The sequence below is a fragment of the Cryptomeria japonica genome, chromosome 3 (genome assembly GCF_030272615.1).
Source record: "Cryptomeria japonica chromosome 3, Sugi_1.0, whole genome shotgun sequence".
NCBI lineage: Eukaryota > Viridiplantae > Streptophyta > Pinopsida > Cupressales > Cupressaceae > Cryptomeria > Cryptomeria japonica.
Window position 1 is genome coordinate 340,389,141 of NC_081407.1, and position 16,563 is coordinate 340,405,703.

Consider the following 16,563-nt stretch of genomic DNA (forward strand, 5'->3'; position numbering starts at 1 on the left):
CCAAATAGAATTTATGAATACAGATATCGAGAAAACGGTGTATGAATGATACAGGACTTTCACTAAATAATATCACGTGGGGATCATATGAGCAGTTAAGAATCGGCGCAGCACATTCAAAGCTCCATTTCTCCCAACTAACAACACAGTGATAATATGGCATGGCACTTAGCCCCATGCCATGCCTTCTCCATGGGCAATGGCTACGTTGGGGAAAAAACGGAGATAATTTTTATTTTCCATACTAAAAATATTAAAACTATATATAGTTTTTTCTTATGTTAAAATCATTTAATTATTTTTCATTTTAAAATTATTTTTTTATTTTTTATTTTAAAATCAATTAATTATTTTAATTTAGAAAGTAAATATATTTTAAAAAAAAAACTATTATTTACTTATATAAGTATTTTTGTTTTTTGAAATAATATTATTAAAATTTATATATAGTATATATCTTACAATTAATTATATATTGTAATATTCTTTTATTAAAATTATTTAAAAATTTAAAAATTAAAAATTTAAACATATAAATTATTATTAAAAATTTAAATATATAATTCATTATTTATAATATTTATTATTTTACTCATCATAACTTAAAAAAAATAAAAACATAATAAATGAAAAAACCAAGGTCAAGTCCGCAGTGGGTAAGAGGGATGTAACTCGCGGATGTGACGGATTGTACGAGCCTGGGAATGATTGGCGTCATGGCATGATGGGCATGGAGAAGGCATGGCATGGGGCGGGCCATGGTCATCATAAAATAAAAATAATAAAATATTTCCTGACATTCAGTTTCACAAAACTCGATGTTCTTTGGGAATTTTATGCTTTTCTATGATTGTTCAAACTGAAGAATTCTACTAATACCAAGCTGAATTCAAACGAAGTAAGGTACGCTATAGCTAAATTGTTGATATTCGTCTCACTTCAACTGAAAAAAGATATTAGAAAAACAAATTGTCTTTTCTTGATTAGCTTAAGATAGCATTTCGTAGGTGTAATTCAAACATTTTGCAATTACTGTTCTTGGATTTCTGTGAAAACAAAACATAGTGGCAAGAATTTAGCCTCAAGAAGGCAATTACTGTAAAACATATGTAGAATATATGCAATTAGGCTGCAGGAAATTCACACCTATTTTATCCTTTAATTATTACGCCTCTGTGATCCACATTGTTTTGTGCATCCGGGTCAAATGGATTAGTATTTTATAGGCATTCGATTGCTGAGGTTGTTTCTGTTTATGGTAAATTGGGTCATGTTAATATAAACATATATATTAAAATGCAGTCTGATTGTATATTTTTTGGATATTGGCTTTTAGTATAAGAGGCCCATAGTTGGCTGACCTAAGATTTCTAGCTCTTAGAGCTATTTTGTGGGTGGATTCAAACATATGAGTTTTGTAGTCCTTGAAGTCACAATTTAGAATAGAGTAGAAGACTTTTAACATCCACGAGATCAAATATGGCCTATAATACAGCAAACCTTTTATTTTTGTTTTGTAAAGTGCTGATCTTCTGGTATATAATTTGATAATGTTCTCTTTCATTCTCTCAACCTTCTCCTCACCGAATGAATCTTGAAAAAAAGTTGTCAAATTACTCATGTACCTGATCCGGATGTCTTTGTACATTTTATGATTCAGAATAGAGTGTTGTTCTATTTCCACTATCTCTGCTGTACAAAAGTCACGTACTCTATCTTCTGAAACCTCCTTTGGCCTTTTCCATCTATGTGTTTCACATTGAAGATGATGCGAATTATTCCACAAATGGGCAATGAGAATCTTTGACCTTGAAGAGATATTGGCCTCTAGATAGGTATTTTGCTGATATTTCGAAGTGGGGTTAAACTCTTCAAGGTAGTATTTCTTCTTTCTCCCTAATGTCTTTTCCCATGTAGTCTTGTGAATTTTATATACAACAAAAGTCTTTATTTCTTTACCATTATTAGGGAAAGCATTCAAGTGAATGTGCCATTTGTTCATCCACCTGCGAATTTGCTTCATCCATGACTTCTTTCTTTCGCTCAAGACATCTTTAAGGACAACATAGAGCCAGCAATTTGCTTCTATTTGCTCAATTTTTTTCAGACATCTTAAAAGACACACCATAGCGATGACTTCAATAGGAATTGTGCTTGTTTCAGATAGAAGAATCTCGTAGGGGACCAATGCTTTTAACTTGAATTTGCTTGTGACTAAGTTTTTATGAATTCTCTCTATTTGCATCCTTTTGGTGTCAAAAGTATTGCTAGCCCAAAATTCACGTTAAGAACCAATGGAATTACTAATAGCCTAAATAGAGTTTGAATAGTTTTCTAATCCTATTTCTAGCCCAAATTTCACATTAAGAACCAATGGAATGGAATTACTAATAGCCTAAATAGAGTTTGAATAGTTTTCCAATCCTATTTCTAGCCTAAATTTCACATTAAGAACCAATGGAATTACTGATAGCCTAAATAGAGTTTGAATAGTTTCCAATGCCATAACTCTACCTCTCCGCATATATAATGAAGATAAAAAAGTGCTCTCTACCCTCCAAAAGTTATTTTCCTTTTGCAAGTTTCCCAACTAAGCTTATTGTTGAAGTGAATCTTAAGGTATTGATACTCCGTTGCTTCCTCTATGATACTTCCTTCAAAATAAAGCCCAGACTGATTTGTTTTCTTTCTATTCGAGGAGATCATGATCTTTGTTTTGCTAGTATTAACTTGCATATCCTCATCTTTGCTAAAGTTCTCAAGGGGAAACAAATGCTCTTGTAGCCCTTGGGCAGATCTAGCAATCAAAATAAGATCGCCGGCATACAATAGAAGCCGGGCTACATATTCTCCTAGGAGAACACCATCACCCCTCTAGATTCAACCTTTTTTCATGGTTGTTGATATAAAGGCCAAAGAGAGTAGGAGATAATGGGCAACCTTGCTTAAACTACAATATCTTTTTTGATGTACCTGCATGAGTTCTGATTTTTATCCGAACCTCTTCTTAAAGCCTGTGGACAGCCACTTTAAATTGCATTGGGACACGAAGATCCTTCATTCTACACCATAACTTAAGGCCTAGGAATTGTGTCAAAAGCATTATTGAAATCGAGGAAACAACAATAAGGTTCCTCCTTCTCATTCCATGCTTTTTCAATGATGTGCGTTAAAGTAATCTTGTGATCAATTGTCGAATGTTTTGGTCTGAAGCCTGCTTGCCCTTTTGCTCCTTTTTCTTTACTTTTGTCCACTTGGTGATTCTGTGCTCAACTGTGCTGCCAAACAGCTTTTCAAACAAAGGATTGATCATGATGGTCCGGTAGTTGGAAGGATTGTTAATATCCCCCACTCCTATGTGCTGCCTCAACTGAAAATATCTATGATAATGTGACTAGGGTAAAGAACCAACTTGAAGGTATCCAACATTTTGCTCTCGTTCAAAGTCTCTCTTTTAAGCCATGTGTGATGCAATGAATTATAGGATGCCTAGTTTGTTTATTTAGTTAGGAAATATGAAATGGTAAGCTGCTAGTGGTGTCTCTTCCATTGAAATTCATCCATGACTTGCTTTTGGACTTTATCTGCTGGTGGCATTAGTAAAGTCCAAAGGTTTTCTCGTCTGTTAAAATTCACTCAAAGCTTGCACCTGGCATTATTTGGTGGTGGCATGTTTAATCAACCAGCCACATGATCAGTAGGGGAGTTGTTGTGACATTTTCACACATCGCCCCATTGCAAATGGGGACCCATGTTTTTTTTTGCTCGTTTTGTTCGTTTTCGCTTTGCTTTTTTAGGGTTTTGTTAGTCAGTTAGTCGTCTGGATTTAGGGTCAACCCCTAGGGTTTTAACTTCTGTCTTTTCAGGCCAGAATCCAGTCGTTTTGAGAGCTTTTGAGCTTCCTTTTCGAAGGATGCAATTTTTGAATGCAATGAATTCGCCAGAATGGTCTAATTTTCAATTGGAATGTTGATGCAGAGCTTAAATTTGTCTAAGTGTTGAAGTGAAATGTGAATTTTTGTCTGATTGAATATTTTGACCAAATTTTGACCTTTTTTGATTTTGATCCTAGGCATTGGAAATGATTTGTTTTTGCCTTGTGAAGTGTTAAAATGTGAAAAATCATGTTATTTTGGCCTGTAGGAGCAAAATCGCTCCTGTCCCTCAGCGAAGGACGGGAGCTCGTTTTCAAATATCTCACTATTCCTGCAGAGTCCAGATGAATTACGAATTGGAAATGATGGAGAAAGGCGAGATCTTTCCATTGAATATAAATTGAAGATTTTCATGAGCACAAAAATGCCTCCAGGAGGAAAATCGCTCCTGTCCCTCAGTGAAGGACCGGAGCTACAAATCCAATTTTGCTTTGTCCTTGCAGGATTTTAACGTCTTGACGATGTGAAAAGGTCCAAAGAGGTATATTTTATCAAATGAATATAACTTGAAGTGCTGTCGGGGAGATCAACAGGGTAACAGGTCCGGCTTGAGTGAAGTCCTGATCCTGAAATTTGGCTAAGTCTGGAATGCCCTGATCCTGAAATTTGACTAAGTCTGGAAACTGAAAAAACCTCCAAAAACTAGATTTTGCAATATAACTCCTGGAGGTCTGAAACCACTCTCAAACATCCTGAAAGTATATATGGAATATAACTTAAAGTATAAGAAAGAAGAAACATTTCTTCACTTATACTTAAATGTTATATTCCATAAAAGTTATCCTGATAGAGAGTGCGAAAAGTCAAATTTCGCTCCCGTCCTTCACTAAGGATCCAGAGCGAATTTCGCTCCTGTCCCTCACTGGAGGACCAAGGCGATGCGCTCCTGTCCCTCACCAAGGGACCAGAGCGAAATTCTTCATAAGGTACGATCTGGGTAAAGATCAAGCAAATTTTATGTTCCAAGGCAAGAAAGGAGGTCAATCGAACCCGTTGAAGACAAATTGAAGATTATCAAACGTCAACAAAGGACCAAAATGCTTAAGTTCGCTCCTGTCCCTCAGGAAGGGACCAGAGCGATTTTTGTTGTAGATGATTTTCTCGCCAAATTTCAATCGATCTCAAGGCAGGAATGAATGAAAGGAGGCATTGCGAATCCGTTGAATATAATTTTCGAAGGTGATGAAGTGAAATGAGGCCCACAAGAGCAAAATCGCTCCTGTCCCTCTCCAAGGGACCAGAGCGATGAGGTACGTCCCCTTTGTTTTCATAGTTTTGGCGCCAAATAAACAATTCAAATTTCCTTAAATGCTAAGTTCGATAAAATTGAAAATCTAATTTAATTAGCATTTAATATGGCGTTGATCTTTTATTAATTATTTTTGCCTTTATTAAAATCGAAATTTGCAAATTAAAAAACGTAAGGCATTAATAATTAATTAATTAATTAATTAATAAAAATCGAATTTGAAGCGCTACAAAGGGAGGTCGGCCTTGTCATTTTAATTTAAAAATCATTTTAAAAAGTGGTTTTATCTCCAAGTCGGCCTATATGGTAATTGTGGTGTGAGCGCTATAAAGGGAGGGTGGTGAAATCTTCATTTTCACATTATCATTCTTCATTCACATGCGATTTGAGAAGTGCGAAGTTGTATTCAAAGGAGCGAATTTCATTCCAAGCAAGGTGGTGCGAATCTTGAAGTTTCTATTGGTGCGAATTGTCAAAGGCATTGAAGATCACGTCAAGGACAACTCAAAAGGTGGCGAAATTGATATTTTGAAGAAAAGATCACGTTGAAGACTATCTATACGTCAATTTTGCCTAGGCAAATTTTTCTCATTTGCATTCTAGAGTTAGCTCTCTCCTGAGGTATGGCGATATTGGTTTTATTGTCTTGATTTTGAATTGTTCATCGTCATTTCCTTAATTTTGAATTTTGGAATTTTGTTTTGCCTTAGCTCAGTCTTTTTTAGGAAATGATTAATAAAGGACTTATCATTAAGTTTCCTAAAATTTGCTCTCTAATTTATGTTATGTATTGCAAAATCATGGTACTAATTCTGAAATGTTGTGTAGGCATCAAATGGAGATCTCTTCAAGGAAAATCAAGCCGGATCAAGGACGGTCTTCGCCAGGACGATCAAGCCAGGACAAGGGCGAACTCTTTCAATCCAGTGTTCCAAGGCGAGGTACATCATCGTCTTGCACATCAAGGACAAAAGGAGTTAGAACAAGGGCTCGTTGAGGAAGCAGATAATACCAGATGAATTAATTAAAGCAAGCTTCTCAACAACATCAAGTTGAATATCTACCAAGTTCCAAGTGTCAAATGAGGTGGCGTCCTAGTCATCATTTCTCCAATCAGTGAAGTCCATCTCAGCATGTCCAGATTCAATGTACTTAACTCATGGAAGGTGGCACAAACTCCGATGTACCTACCCCGGCTATCCATTGGTCGATTTTTCTAAAAGGGACATGTGTCCAAGCAATACAATTTTATCATTGGTCAAACATTAAATGTTATGTAATGATTGTAACAAACCCTAATTAGGGTTTTTCATTGTTGAATCTTGGCCATTGATCTTGAATTGATCTAAGCCATCAAATTGTATTGTGGGCACTATATAAGCCCAGACATTTCATTTGTAAAAGATTTAGAGAGAATTAGAGAGAGATAGTTAGAAATAGTCGAAAGTAGTTAGTAGTTAGAGAGTAGAATAGGAGGACAAGGCAAGAAATTGTTGCCATTGATTGTAAACAAACTCCATTTTCATTGAAGTAATGGTGAAATATGTCGTTTTTCTTGCAATTTGCATGGTTTCTTGTTGAGTCTTCAATCTTAGATGGTAGATGATTAAATGAATGGAGGGAATGTGATTGATTGATGGTGGAATTCGTACATCCATACTACTAGCAGTTTGTTGATTGCAAACTTGCCTTGTGTAGTCGACTGGAATCGTTCAGCTTAAGCTCAATTTCAATTTGTCGCCTCTTCATTGATATGCATCAACTTGGATGGTATCTATGCCTGCGGTGATGATTTGAACATCATAAAGCTTCCCTAGAAGATCGCACTAGCCTTGTGTAGATGTTCCATTGATGTCAAAACAAGACCTAGTTGGAGTTTCATCAAAAATCAAATCATTGCTCCTACATTCTTAGTATTAGGATTAGATCCTCTCTTCACCCCCATCCTTTTTCCATTTTTTAATCTAAGTTAGTAAGAGCTTGTGTTCTAGCAAAGTAGATCGGAAATTCAATCACCAAATGTAAGTCCCCTTGTGATTCCAGCAAATCACATCATACCACGAAAAGCTTATCCACATGTAGAGACCCTACCAAAAGGAACCTTGGAGTCATCCTAACTGATCCTTCATGCGAATCTTCAGCAGTTAGAGGCTTTATTCAAGAGAGGATAAGATACCCTTAGGTATTTTATTCTGTGTATGATGGTGTACAAAATACACGTCAACAGGAGCAAACCCAATGGGGCTCAAAACGTGGTTATCATCATGGCACACATTGCCACCTTACCATTAGACCATGGCCTCCTGAACAAGAGGCCCAGTTTGTGATGAGCATAATTGGTGGGTTAAATTTTTTCTGAATTTACAGAGAGAATTGTAGATATTAAAGATCACTGTGAAAGTGACAAGTTAGTTCAGAATTCATTTAGAGAGCATAATTGGAGTAGGTATTTTGTAGTTGATAGAAGATCATCCGATATAACATGATTTAGCTTGAATTAGTCATTACAGAGTATTATTTTATTATTGTGTTAAGATTGTAAAGATTGGTCATAGGGTGGAAAATTCAAAATTGGTTCTTTAGGCTAAGAATATTGTTTTATATTAGCAACTTGAAGTTATGGCAATAGCAACTACTAACTTGAATTAAGAACCATCCTACGAACTGAGGTCTTTTAATTGAAAAGTGATGGTTACATTTGGATTAAATGAAGGTTGCGAGGACAAGGATTTCACTCTGTCAGATGGGACAGAATCTCAATTTTAGAAGTAATGCAGAGATTGTATGACTGCTTATAATCTATTGTGTAGATTTAGGTGTTAATCTTAGTCGAGGATGTTGTTAAAGGGTACTGAACTCATGGTTCAATATTTGAATTTCAATACATTTGGATTTTAGTAGAGCTTGAGTTTTCTTTACATGCGATTCAAAAACTCTTCTATAATGCAGCACATTAGGTTTGGTATGACAGAAAACCCATATTTATCAGGTGAAAACCTTACCAAGACAAGAAAAGCTAACCAGAAATTTGGGATATAACATTCAGACAATTAATATAAAAGTTAAATGGTTATGTGCTCACTTCAAATTTAATCAGTGGGCTGATGAAGTAACTTAACAAGAAAATAGTTCATCTATTTGCACATAATCAAGTAAATTGAGTCTCAAAAGAAAGTTGCAAAAGTTTTTTTGCTTTTTATTGTTTTTGAAGCTAAGAATACTGTAATACTGGATAAATGCACGAAGAAGATAGTGATATAAAACTTTAATGTTGTTCTGAATGAGGAGCCTGAAACTCGACTAGCCAGTATGCTTGTGAGACCAGAAGAGGCAAGACAGGAAAAATATCCATTAGCTTTTCTGATTTAAGGTTAATATGATTGTAGAATGGTTCAATTTAAGGAAGGCTAATGTAGTCCTTGTGTTACTTGGTTCATAAACGACCAATAGACTCTCAGATTGGAGAGTTGTAGAATGTTGAAAAATATTAGATTGTATTAGATAATTGGACAATGATAAATTACTCTATTAGCTTGATTCCTAGAAGATTCTATACTGGATCAAAGTATCAGAGATCAAATGTCCTAGATTGATTTGATTATAGAAAACTGATACTATTAATTAATTGAGATAACAAAAGAATTTTGAAGTGCAAATTCATTCAATACTTTTTGCTTAGTATGGTTTTCCCCAATCATAGTCAGGACTCAGGTCAAATGATTTAGTATTAATATAGACTGGCTTGGACCAAAGTAGTTTGTTTAGCATGAATTGTCTTGAGGAAGGATTTTATTTTCATGATAGATTGAGCTCTTAAATGGTTGAGAAAGGATTGATTAGACTAAGATTGAAACTGATTGGCTTGGGAAAGAAATTTAAAATAAAATAAGCTATTACTTAATCATATTCATTACTAAAACTTTTCTGGATAACTTGCATGGTAGTTTTTTCCAGAAAAGCTTTGCCAAATGTCTTTCTGCACAAATTGTAATTCTCAAAATATTCATCACTGTTGAGGTGTATATGATTCATTACTTACATATAATGAAAATGACATTATTTTTGTGCATGTTCTTACTCTTACAAGACTTTTTGTGACATTTTCTAGAAATAACATGTTATTTTGTAGATTCAGAACAACTGCTCTTGCTTTAGTTATTGTTTCTATGATTGATTTTCTTTTTGTAGAATTGTTAATTAATGTAATAGATTGTCCCATCTGGATCCTTGCACACTCTGGCAACATATAGAACAATTTTCTGAATACGATAGCATCTCCATGTATACCATTCAGTATTAGTAATCAAAAGCTAGTAGGTCTGGGAGGGGCAAATACATCACTCAACTGAATCTTAAGATGAATACCACTTAATATTCATCACCATAAGGAATCACTAATTATTAATCCAATTATCTAACTCAAACATTTGACAGTAGCTAATAGTAATACAGTAATACTCATACCAGAGAACAATATTCTTTCTAAATGAAACTACGATCCATGTTAGGACCAATCTTATAACATGATAACATTTACATTAATGCCCCACAAGCTACCTCATCTTGGGTCTAACCAAATTGCTATCAAGTAAATTTAAAACTCTAATTATCGGGCCTTCTGTATTTTCTTAAAATATGGAATCTATTGAGGTGAATGTGGGTGTAGTTTGCTCTTGAGTAGTCAACTCAAGCTACATGTTATTAATTGGAGATGTATAAATAAATGGAATTTGCCAACCTGTAACACACCTCATTGTAATTTTAAATAAATGATCAAGTGTGTAACATTGTCCATATCTTTGTGTTTTGTGTAAGATCTCTTGCATGTTTCTGAATATTTCATTTCTGTCGGCTATGGAATATTGATGTCAACTTTCACATGGTATTGGAAACTAGGAGTCAAGGCCCTAATATTTGGTTCTCTACAAAAACATGGTGCACAAAAGTGTTGATTGGCAATACAAGATGTATTTAGACATGTTTGCATTACACAGGATTGAGTTTTTGAAGGGAAAATTGCAATTTGACATCATTGGGAGCTCCAATATTATTTTTTGGTGGTAGATATGCGAACCTTGCAACATTTGGATGAGATAAAGTCCCTCATTTTTCATCTTTTGGCACAAGGATAGTGTTGACGTGGCTAAAATCGTATTGCTACAACTATATCTGGCCAACGCAGAATAGAATGATTCTTGCTGAGTATCCTATCCTCTCTTGTGTAAGGAATCCCTAATGCTGTTTTAGTTGATCAAAGGGGACAACCTCAAGGTTCCAAATGTCAGTTCATGACTGTGGGATAGCTCAGTGATTTGATGTGTTTTGCTGGGAGCACAAGGGGACTTACGTTTGCAACAAGTTGGTCTGCATCCTAAGATGTTGCATTTCTCAAGCTAGGAATAAAGGAGAAGGGTTTAGGAGACCTAAAATTAACAAGACTAGTGTGTGAGTAGACGGATTCGACATAACCAATCCCTGCTTGGCTAGAATAACTCACAACCTCACAAGAACGGTGCAATCTTCAAGGGAGACTTAGAAGATTTTTAGATTGCAGGTGCATGCCTAAACACCCAATTCTGGTGTAGCTCAGACGGACACCTGCAATTGAACTAAACACGATTTTAAAGGCTCAGACTAACCATAAAAAAGGATACACAATCAACATATCCCCAATGGTATGAACCCGAATCCATCAAATACGTGCACACCATAAAGGATCTATCTAAACTTGCTGAAGGAAACCATGCAAACAAAAGAAAACCAAGATAACAAACACCATACTTCAATGTTCATATATTGATTTTGGTTGTCATTACAACACTTTTTGCAGTAGTTCTACTATATTCGTAATAATCTAACTACTAAAATCTAACCTTCTATAAAAACTCTTAACTTATTTCTAACCCTTTATAAGAGAAAGGCCTCCTGCCCTTTATAGATTTTACAAATTGAATCAGAGGCCAAGATTGACTGCATCCAACAATCCTAATCTGCCTTCTAGAACTTGGCAGCTTTAACCCATGCGCATTCAATCCTCAGTTATCCCCCCAACCACTATCTCAACTACCGACCACTATTTGACATCAATTTGGTCAATTTGGTCAATTTGGTAGTTGGAGATAACTGACCTGTGTCCCTTTTAAAATATCTTGAATGGGGCCCATAGGCAGTTCCTTACTTTAATCAATTCAATTTTGCAAATTGACTTTCTGAATTAAATCTGGCTGTGTATTTTTGAGTTTGCACATTTTGTAGCACCCTATGCTCTTTGTCTTTAATCTCACTAGGTGGATTTCAACTTGTCGTTCGGTGATGGCGCGCTTCCTCGTGCTTCGTTGTTTTGATCCTGCGCTCCACAATGCGTTCTTCATTAGAAGCGCCTCGCTTTGTCGTTTTGATCCCGTGCTCCTCGTTCCCATCTTTAATCGTGATCAGGTCTTCAATCTGTGTTTAGGTTTTCGCTTTAGCTCTTCTCGACGTTGTCGATCGCGATTCTCTCTTCTCAACGTCGTCGGCCTGCAAACAACCAATTTCAACCTGGATTAATCATTTGAAAAATTAAATAAATTAATTTAACAATCATATTAAATTTAATCTTTAAGTGCCCCTCTTCTCCAATATGAAATTCGGTCCTTGCTCTTGATTCGTTCTCTTAGACGAAATTCGGGCCTTAAGGTGAAAATACAAACACCTTTCAAAAATTCAGGTTATTAAGCCAAAATGCAAGAATTTTAAATGCCTATGTCATTTGACGTGAAATCGGCTACATTGGAAGGTTTGTGTGATTTTCACTTGTGTCCTACAAAACGTGAGAGGCCGAATTTAGGCTTTTAAACGCCAAAGTTGATTTAGCAAAACTCGACACTTTCTCATGAAATGTGCGAATTTTGGCTTTGTAATCTCTTTAGCCCCAAGTCATCAAAACTTCGGGCCTCTTTAGTCATCTGCACGATTTTGTAATGCCTTAAAATGCCCTTCATTTGAAATTCGGGCTACTTGGGAGGTTTGCGCGATTTTGAAATTTTCGGCTATATTGCACGAATTTGGAACCTTTAGTTTTTCAGCTTAATGAAGTGTTTTGTGCGACTTAGACCTTTCTCTCCCCTTTTGGCTTATAAGGGGATTTTGTGAACTTGGCACTCTTTGATTTTCGGCATTTTAAGATGGTTTGGTGCGATATAGATTTCTAACTTTTCGGCTCATGAGCCAAAATTGTGAACTTGGACTTCCTTCTCACTCTTCGGCTTCTATGGTGTGATTTAAACTTATTGGTTGTTTCAGCTCTTGAGAGGACTTTGCGATCTTTTAACCTTTGTTATTTTCGGCTAAAATGGGTGAATTGTGAACTTAGCTTGTCTCTTTCCCTTTTTCGGCCTTTAAGATCATTTTGTGCGAATTCAAACTTCTCTTTACATTTCAGCCTTATGAGCCAATTTTGCAAGCTTTTGAACTTCATTTCGGCCTAAGAGGCTCTTTTCGTGATTTGAACTTTGGGGTTTTCTATTTGGAAGCTCGACCATTCAAGGGAAAATGCGCGATTTACATCTGGAGGTAAAAGTCCGAATCTTGCTTTGCCCCTTTACACAACACACCTCTCAGCATACTTTGGCGCCTAGACTCGGGGTTATCACGGGATTACATAGAAACCAAAAGACTCAAGAAAGATCCGAACTTTCCTACGGCCCTCCCTCTCTCATTTGGGTAGACAAAAGACGGGGGTTCCCTGAAATAGGGGCGTGTGTGCAACGAGCACAACAGATATCACATAGGAGAATTAGGGATTTTAAAGAAACCTCTACCAAGAGGATGAACTTCTCAAATCTTATCATATTTTTGGATTCCTCATAAAAAATCATTAAGGGTCCATTTTTCTTTTGCTGAAGAATATTTCCATTTAACTCAAGGTAAGGTGGCCAATTGAGAAGGTTGTTGGGGGTTGGAGTGGGTGATGTGTTTCTTTTTTGATTGGCTGATCTTGTGAATTGTGCAAGAAGAATGCTTGTGGTTGAATGGCAGAGATCCAACAACTGCTAAGCATATGCTATTGGATTGTGTGATTGTGATGCCTTTTCTGAATTGGTGAATCACTAAGTAGTAAATGGCATTTCTGCATCAACAAAGAAGGTACAATGCACACAAAGTCAGGACTGTGCTTGGTTATAGCCTTTGGATACTTCTAGATAAGTATTGGGCTTTCTTAAGATAGCTCAGATTTTCGAATCTTGTAATCTTTGGGACAGAACTATAGGGATTAGATCTAAGCCATGGAACATGTCTTCATGGCCAAGGGTTTGTGGCTGACTGTTCAAAGGTGTTGGATATATTTTGACAGCCTTAGAGAAGAGATGCTTACTATAATTGTATGATTAGGAGAAAGTGATGTTGTATATGCGCATTTCTCTTGATCTTTATTTCATTTTATTGGGAACAAAATTGCCAAGAAGGTGTGGGATGCATTGAGAGCAATATTCAATCAGCTACATGAGGCCTGCATTATCAAGATGGAGCAAGAGTTACTCATGGTGGATCCTATCTTGGAGAATGTGGAGTATAGAAAACTGCATGAAGGAGGAGCATCATTTGATGGACATCATTGTCAAGATTTTGAAGGTGCCATGTGATGCATTCCTATATTCATTGATCAAGGATAATGTGAATGATACTATTGATGAGCCTTGCTAGATGTTGATTATGGAATAGGATAAGCTCGTTAGGTGGGGAAGCTAGGTTCCAAGAAACTAGCTCACATGACTAATGGTAAAGTTGACAATTTGATATCCAAGTGAAATTGTGACAAAAATGGGTTTCTAAGGGAACATTGTCGATCTAGTAGAGACAAGACCAAGAAGGTTTTTAATAATGTGTAATGTCCCCTTCCCAGTTCCATACTGATGGATGGAGTCTTAGCCTATTTTGGAAACCTGTAGGCTAACTAGAGACTAAATTAGGGTTTCTATCTTCAGGAAGGTTTTTGGAGAGGTGTTTGCAGGAGTTCTACAGTTTACTCTCTAGATTCTTTTTGGGTTTTTGTGAGCTTCAGGATGGTATAACATGCATTCCAATCAGAGAAGATTTCTGAATTTACTATTTTTAGTAAATTACGATTGGCTGATGGCTGTTTTCTTTATAGGTTTTTCTGGGTTTTTTGAGAGCTCCAACGTGGTTTGACATGCAAATTCTTCGGAGATGATTTCCGGATTTACTACTTTTAGTAAGTCATGACTGCTGCTCAAAATGTGATGAACATGACTTTTGACTCACCATTTTTAGCAGTATGCTATTTATAGTAAGTACTATTTTTAGCAGTGCTATTTTTGGTAGGGGTTCTGCAGCTCAGCTTAGTGGCTATGTTTGGCAGTGTTATTTTTGGCAGGATCCTGTGTTCGAACTTAGGTGACTATTTTCTACAATGCAGTTTAGTACCTTGGCCTCAACTCATTTTGGCAGTATTCAATTTTTGGAAGCAAAAGTATTTTTTAATACTTTATTTTCCCCATGGCCTAGGTGTAATTTGTGTTGTGACTTCAAGGGGTCGCCATGGTGTTTTTAATTAAATTGTAACTTAAGGCAAGTTGGATGATTTTCTAAGGAAGATTGCCTAAGTTATATTATTATTTATAAGTCATTGTTGAGCGCTTAATTTACACATTATTGGCAATTTTTAATAAGGTGACTCTGCTATGATCTTGGATGACTTTGAGAAGGGAAATATTATTTTTATCCTAAGTCTATTTGGCGAAATATTCCACCTTCATATTGAGATGCCAAAGTGCAATTTCATCAATATTATTTTATAAGCATTATATTTATCAAAGTGGCGATTAAGGGTGGATGTGACTTGGGCGACTTGGTGAGGTATTGAAAAGTGAAATGAAATGTAAATTAAAGGAAATTTGAATGCCATTGTTTAATCCCATATTGGAGGGAGAAGAAGTTCGATTTGGGGAGAAGGTTATAAATAAGTGCCTTGGCCTTCATTTGAGGGTTTCTGTTGTCATTTTATGACACCCTTGGTCCATCAGTGAGAACCGATCAGAGATACGATCCATGGACCGGTGCTGCCCCAGTTGATCAAAGTGAAAAGTAGTGGAATTAGGAAGTGTGAAGTGTTGTCTTGTTTGGAGGAAGTTCTTTCCTTAGCTTCTTTTTCCTCTCCCTCGGAACTCCGGAACCCCGAGGTTCCGAAGTTCCTTCCTTTGCTTCCTTTTCCCTCTTCCCCGGAACTCTGGAACCCCAAGGTTTCGAAGTTCCTTCCTTTGCTTCCTTTTCCCTCTTCCCCGGAACTCTGGAACCCCGAGGTTTCGAAGTTCCTTTCTAGCCCCTTTTTCCAGTTCCCCAGAACTTCGGAACCTCGAGGTTCCGAAGTTCCTTTTCCTTGCTGCGTCTCCTTTCTCCTTCCTGGAGCTCCAGAACCCCGAGGTTCCGAAGTTCCTTCCCTTGGTCTCCTTCCTCTTTCTCGGAACTTCGGAACCCCGTGGTTCTGAAGTTCGCTCCTTGCCTTTTTAAGTTCCCTCGGAACTCTGGAACCTCGAGGTTCCAAAGTTCCTTTGCTAGGCCTCCTCTCCTCTCCCCGGAACTCCAGAATCCCAAAGTTCCGACTCTGGAATCCTGAAGTTCCGAGATCCCTTCCTTAGTCTTCCCCACTTTGGGAACCCGAGTTTCCGAAGTCTTCCGACTTCCTTCCGGCTTGCAACACTTCTAGATAGTGTGATCGACACTCAAGGTTTTTAATGCTCCAACAACTCTTGCAACTAGTTTTTCTATACAAGGCTGTTTGGCCTCATTGTAAAGGGTTCTATCCCTCCTGGCTTGAGCAATTCTATGCTCTTTCACTTCTCTTAAAGATTTGTATATTTTGCATTTCTGCAACTGTAAGTTTGGCCATTGGCCTTTGAATGAATTGAAATTATCATTCTTGCCTTCTTTCAACTTATGCATGTTGTGTATGTTTCTTTACCTTCATCATAGGTGTATGTTTTGTGGCTCTTCTCTCATATATGTTGTGTTAATTTATTTCTGAGTGTGACTTGTGGGAAACCTTCTCCCCTCTTGGCATTCATCAAGTTCTAACCTCCATACATGCATTGGGGTCATTCATGCAACTGAAGTTTATGCATCTCTTGGGTATTTCAGTTGATTTTTTGTGCCTTTTTGGGTGGGGAGAGAAACACCTTTGATCTTGGTGCATCACCCCCTTTTATTTTAAGCATTTCTCTCTTCCCTTTTCCTTTGCAAGCTGTTAGGATAGGCTTAGGAGTAAGTTTTGAAGTGTTGAGTTGGTTCAACACCTGCACTAGGATTGAGAATGAAGCCGGCCTTCTTCGGAGATTCAACCCCCTTGCGCAAGGTCCCACACTTCGGGGTTGTTTCCATGTTTCA

General features: G+C 36.8%; 1 protein-coding gene across 3 annotated transcripts in view; it reads left to right on the forward strand.

Moving 5' to 3' along the window:
- Window positions 1–666: 666 nt before the first annotated feature.
- Window positions 667–16,563, forward strand: part of LOC131029377 (probable CoA ligase CCL8) — a 285,390-nt gene continuing 269,493 nt past the window's right edge. Inside the window, exon 1 of one of the 3 annotated variants that reach the window (XM_057959841.2) lies at window positions 667–898. The gene's annotated coding sequence lies outside the window, so the exon portion shown is untranslated. Of the gene's footprint in view, window positions 904–16,563 lie in introns of all 3 variants that reach the window. The other 2 variants (XM_057959840.2, XM_057959842.2) reach the window with 2 other exon arrangements.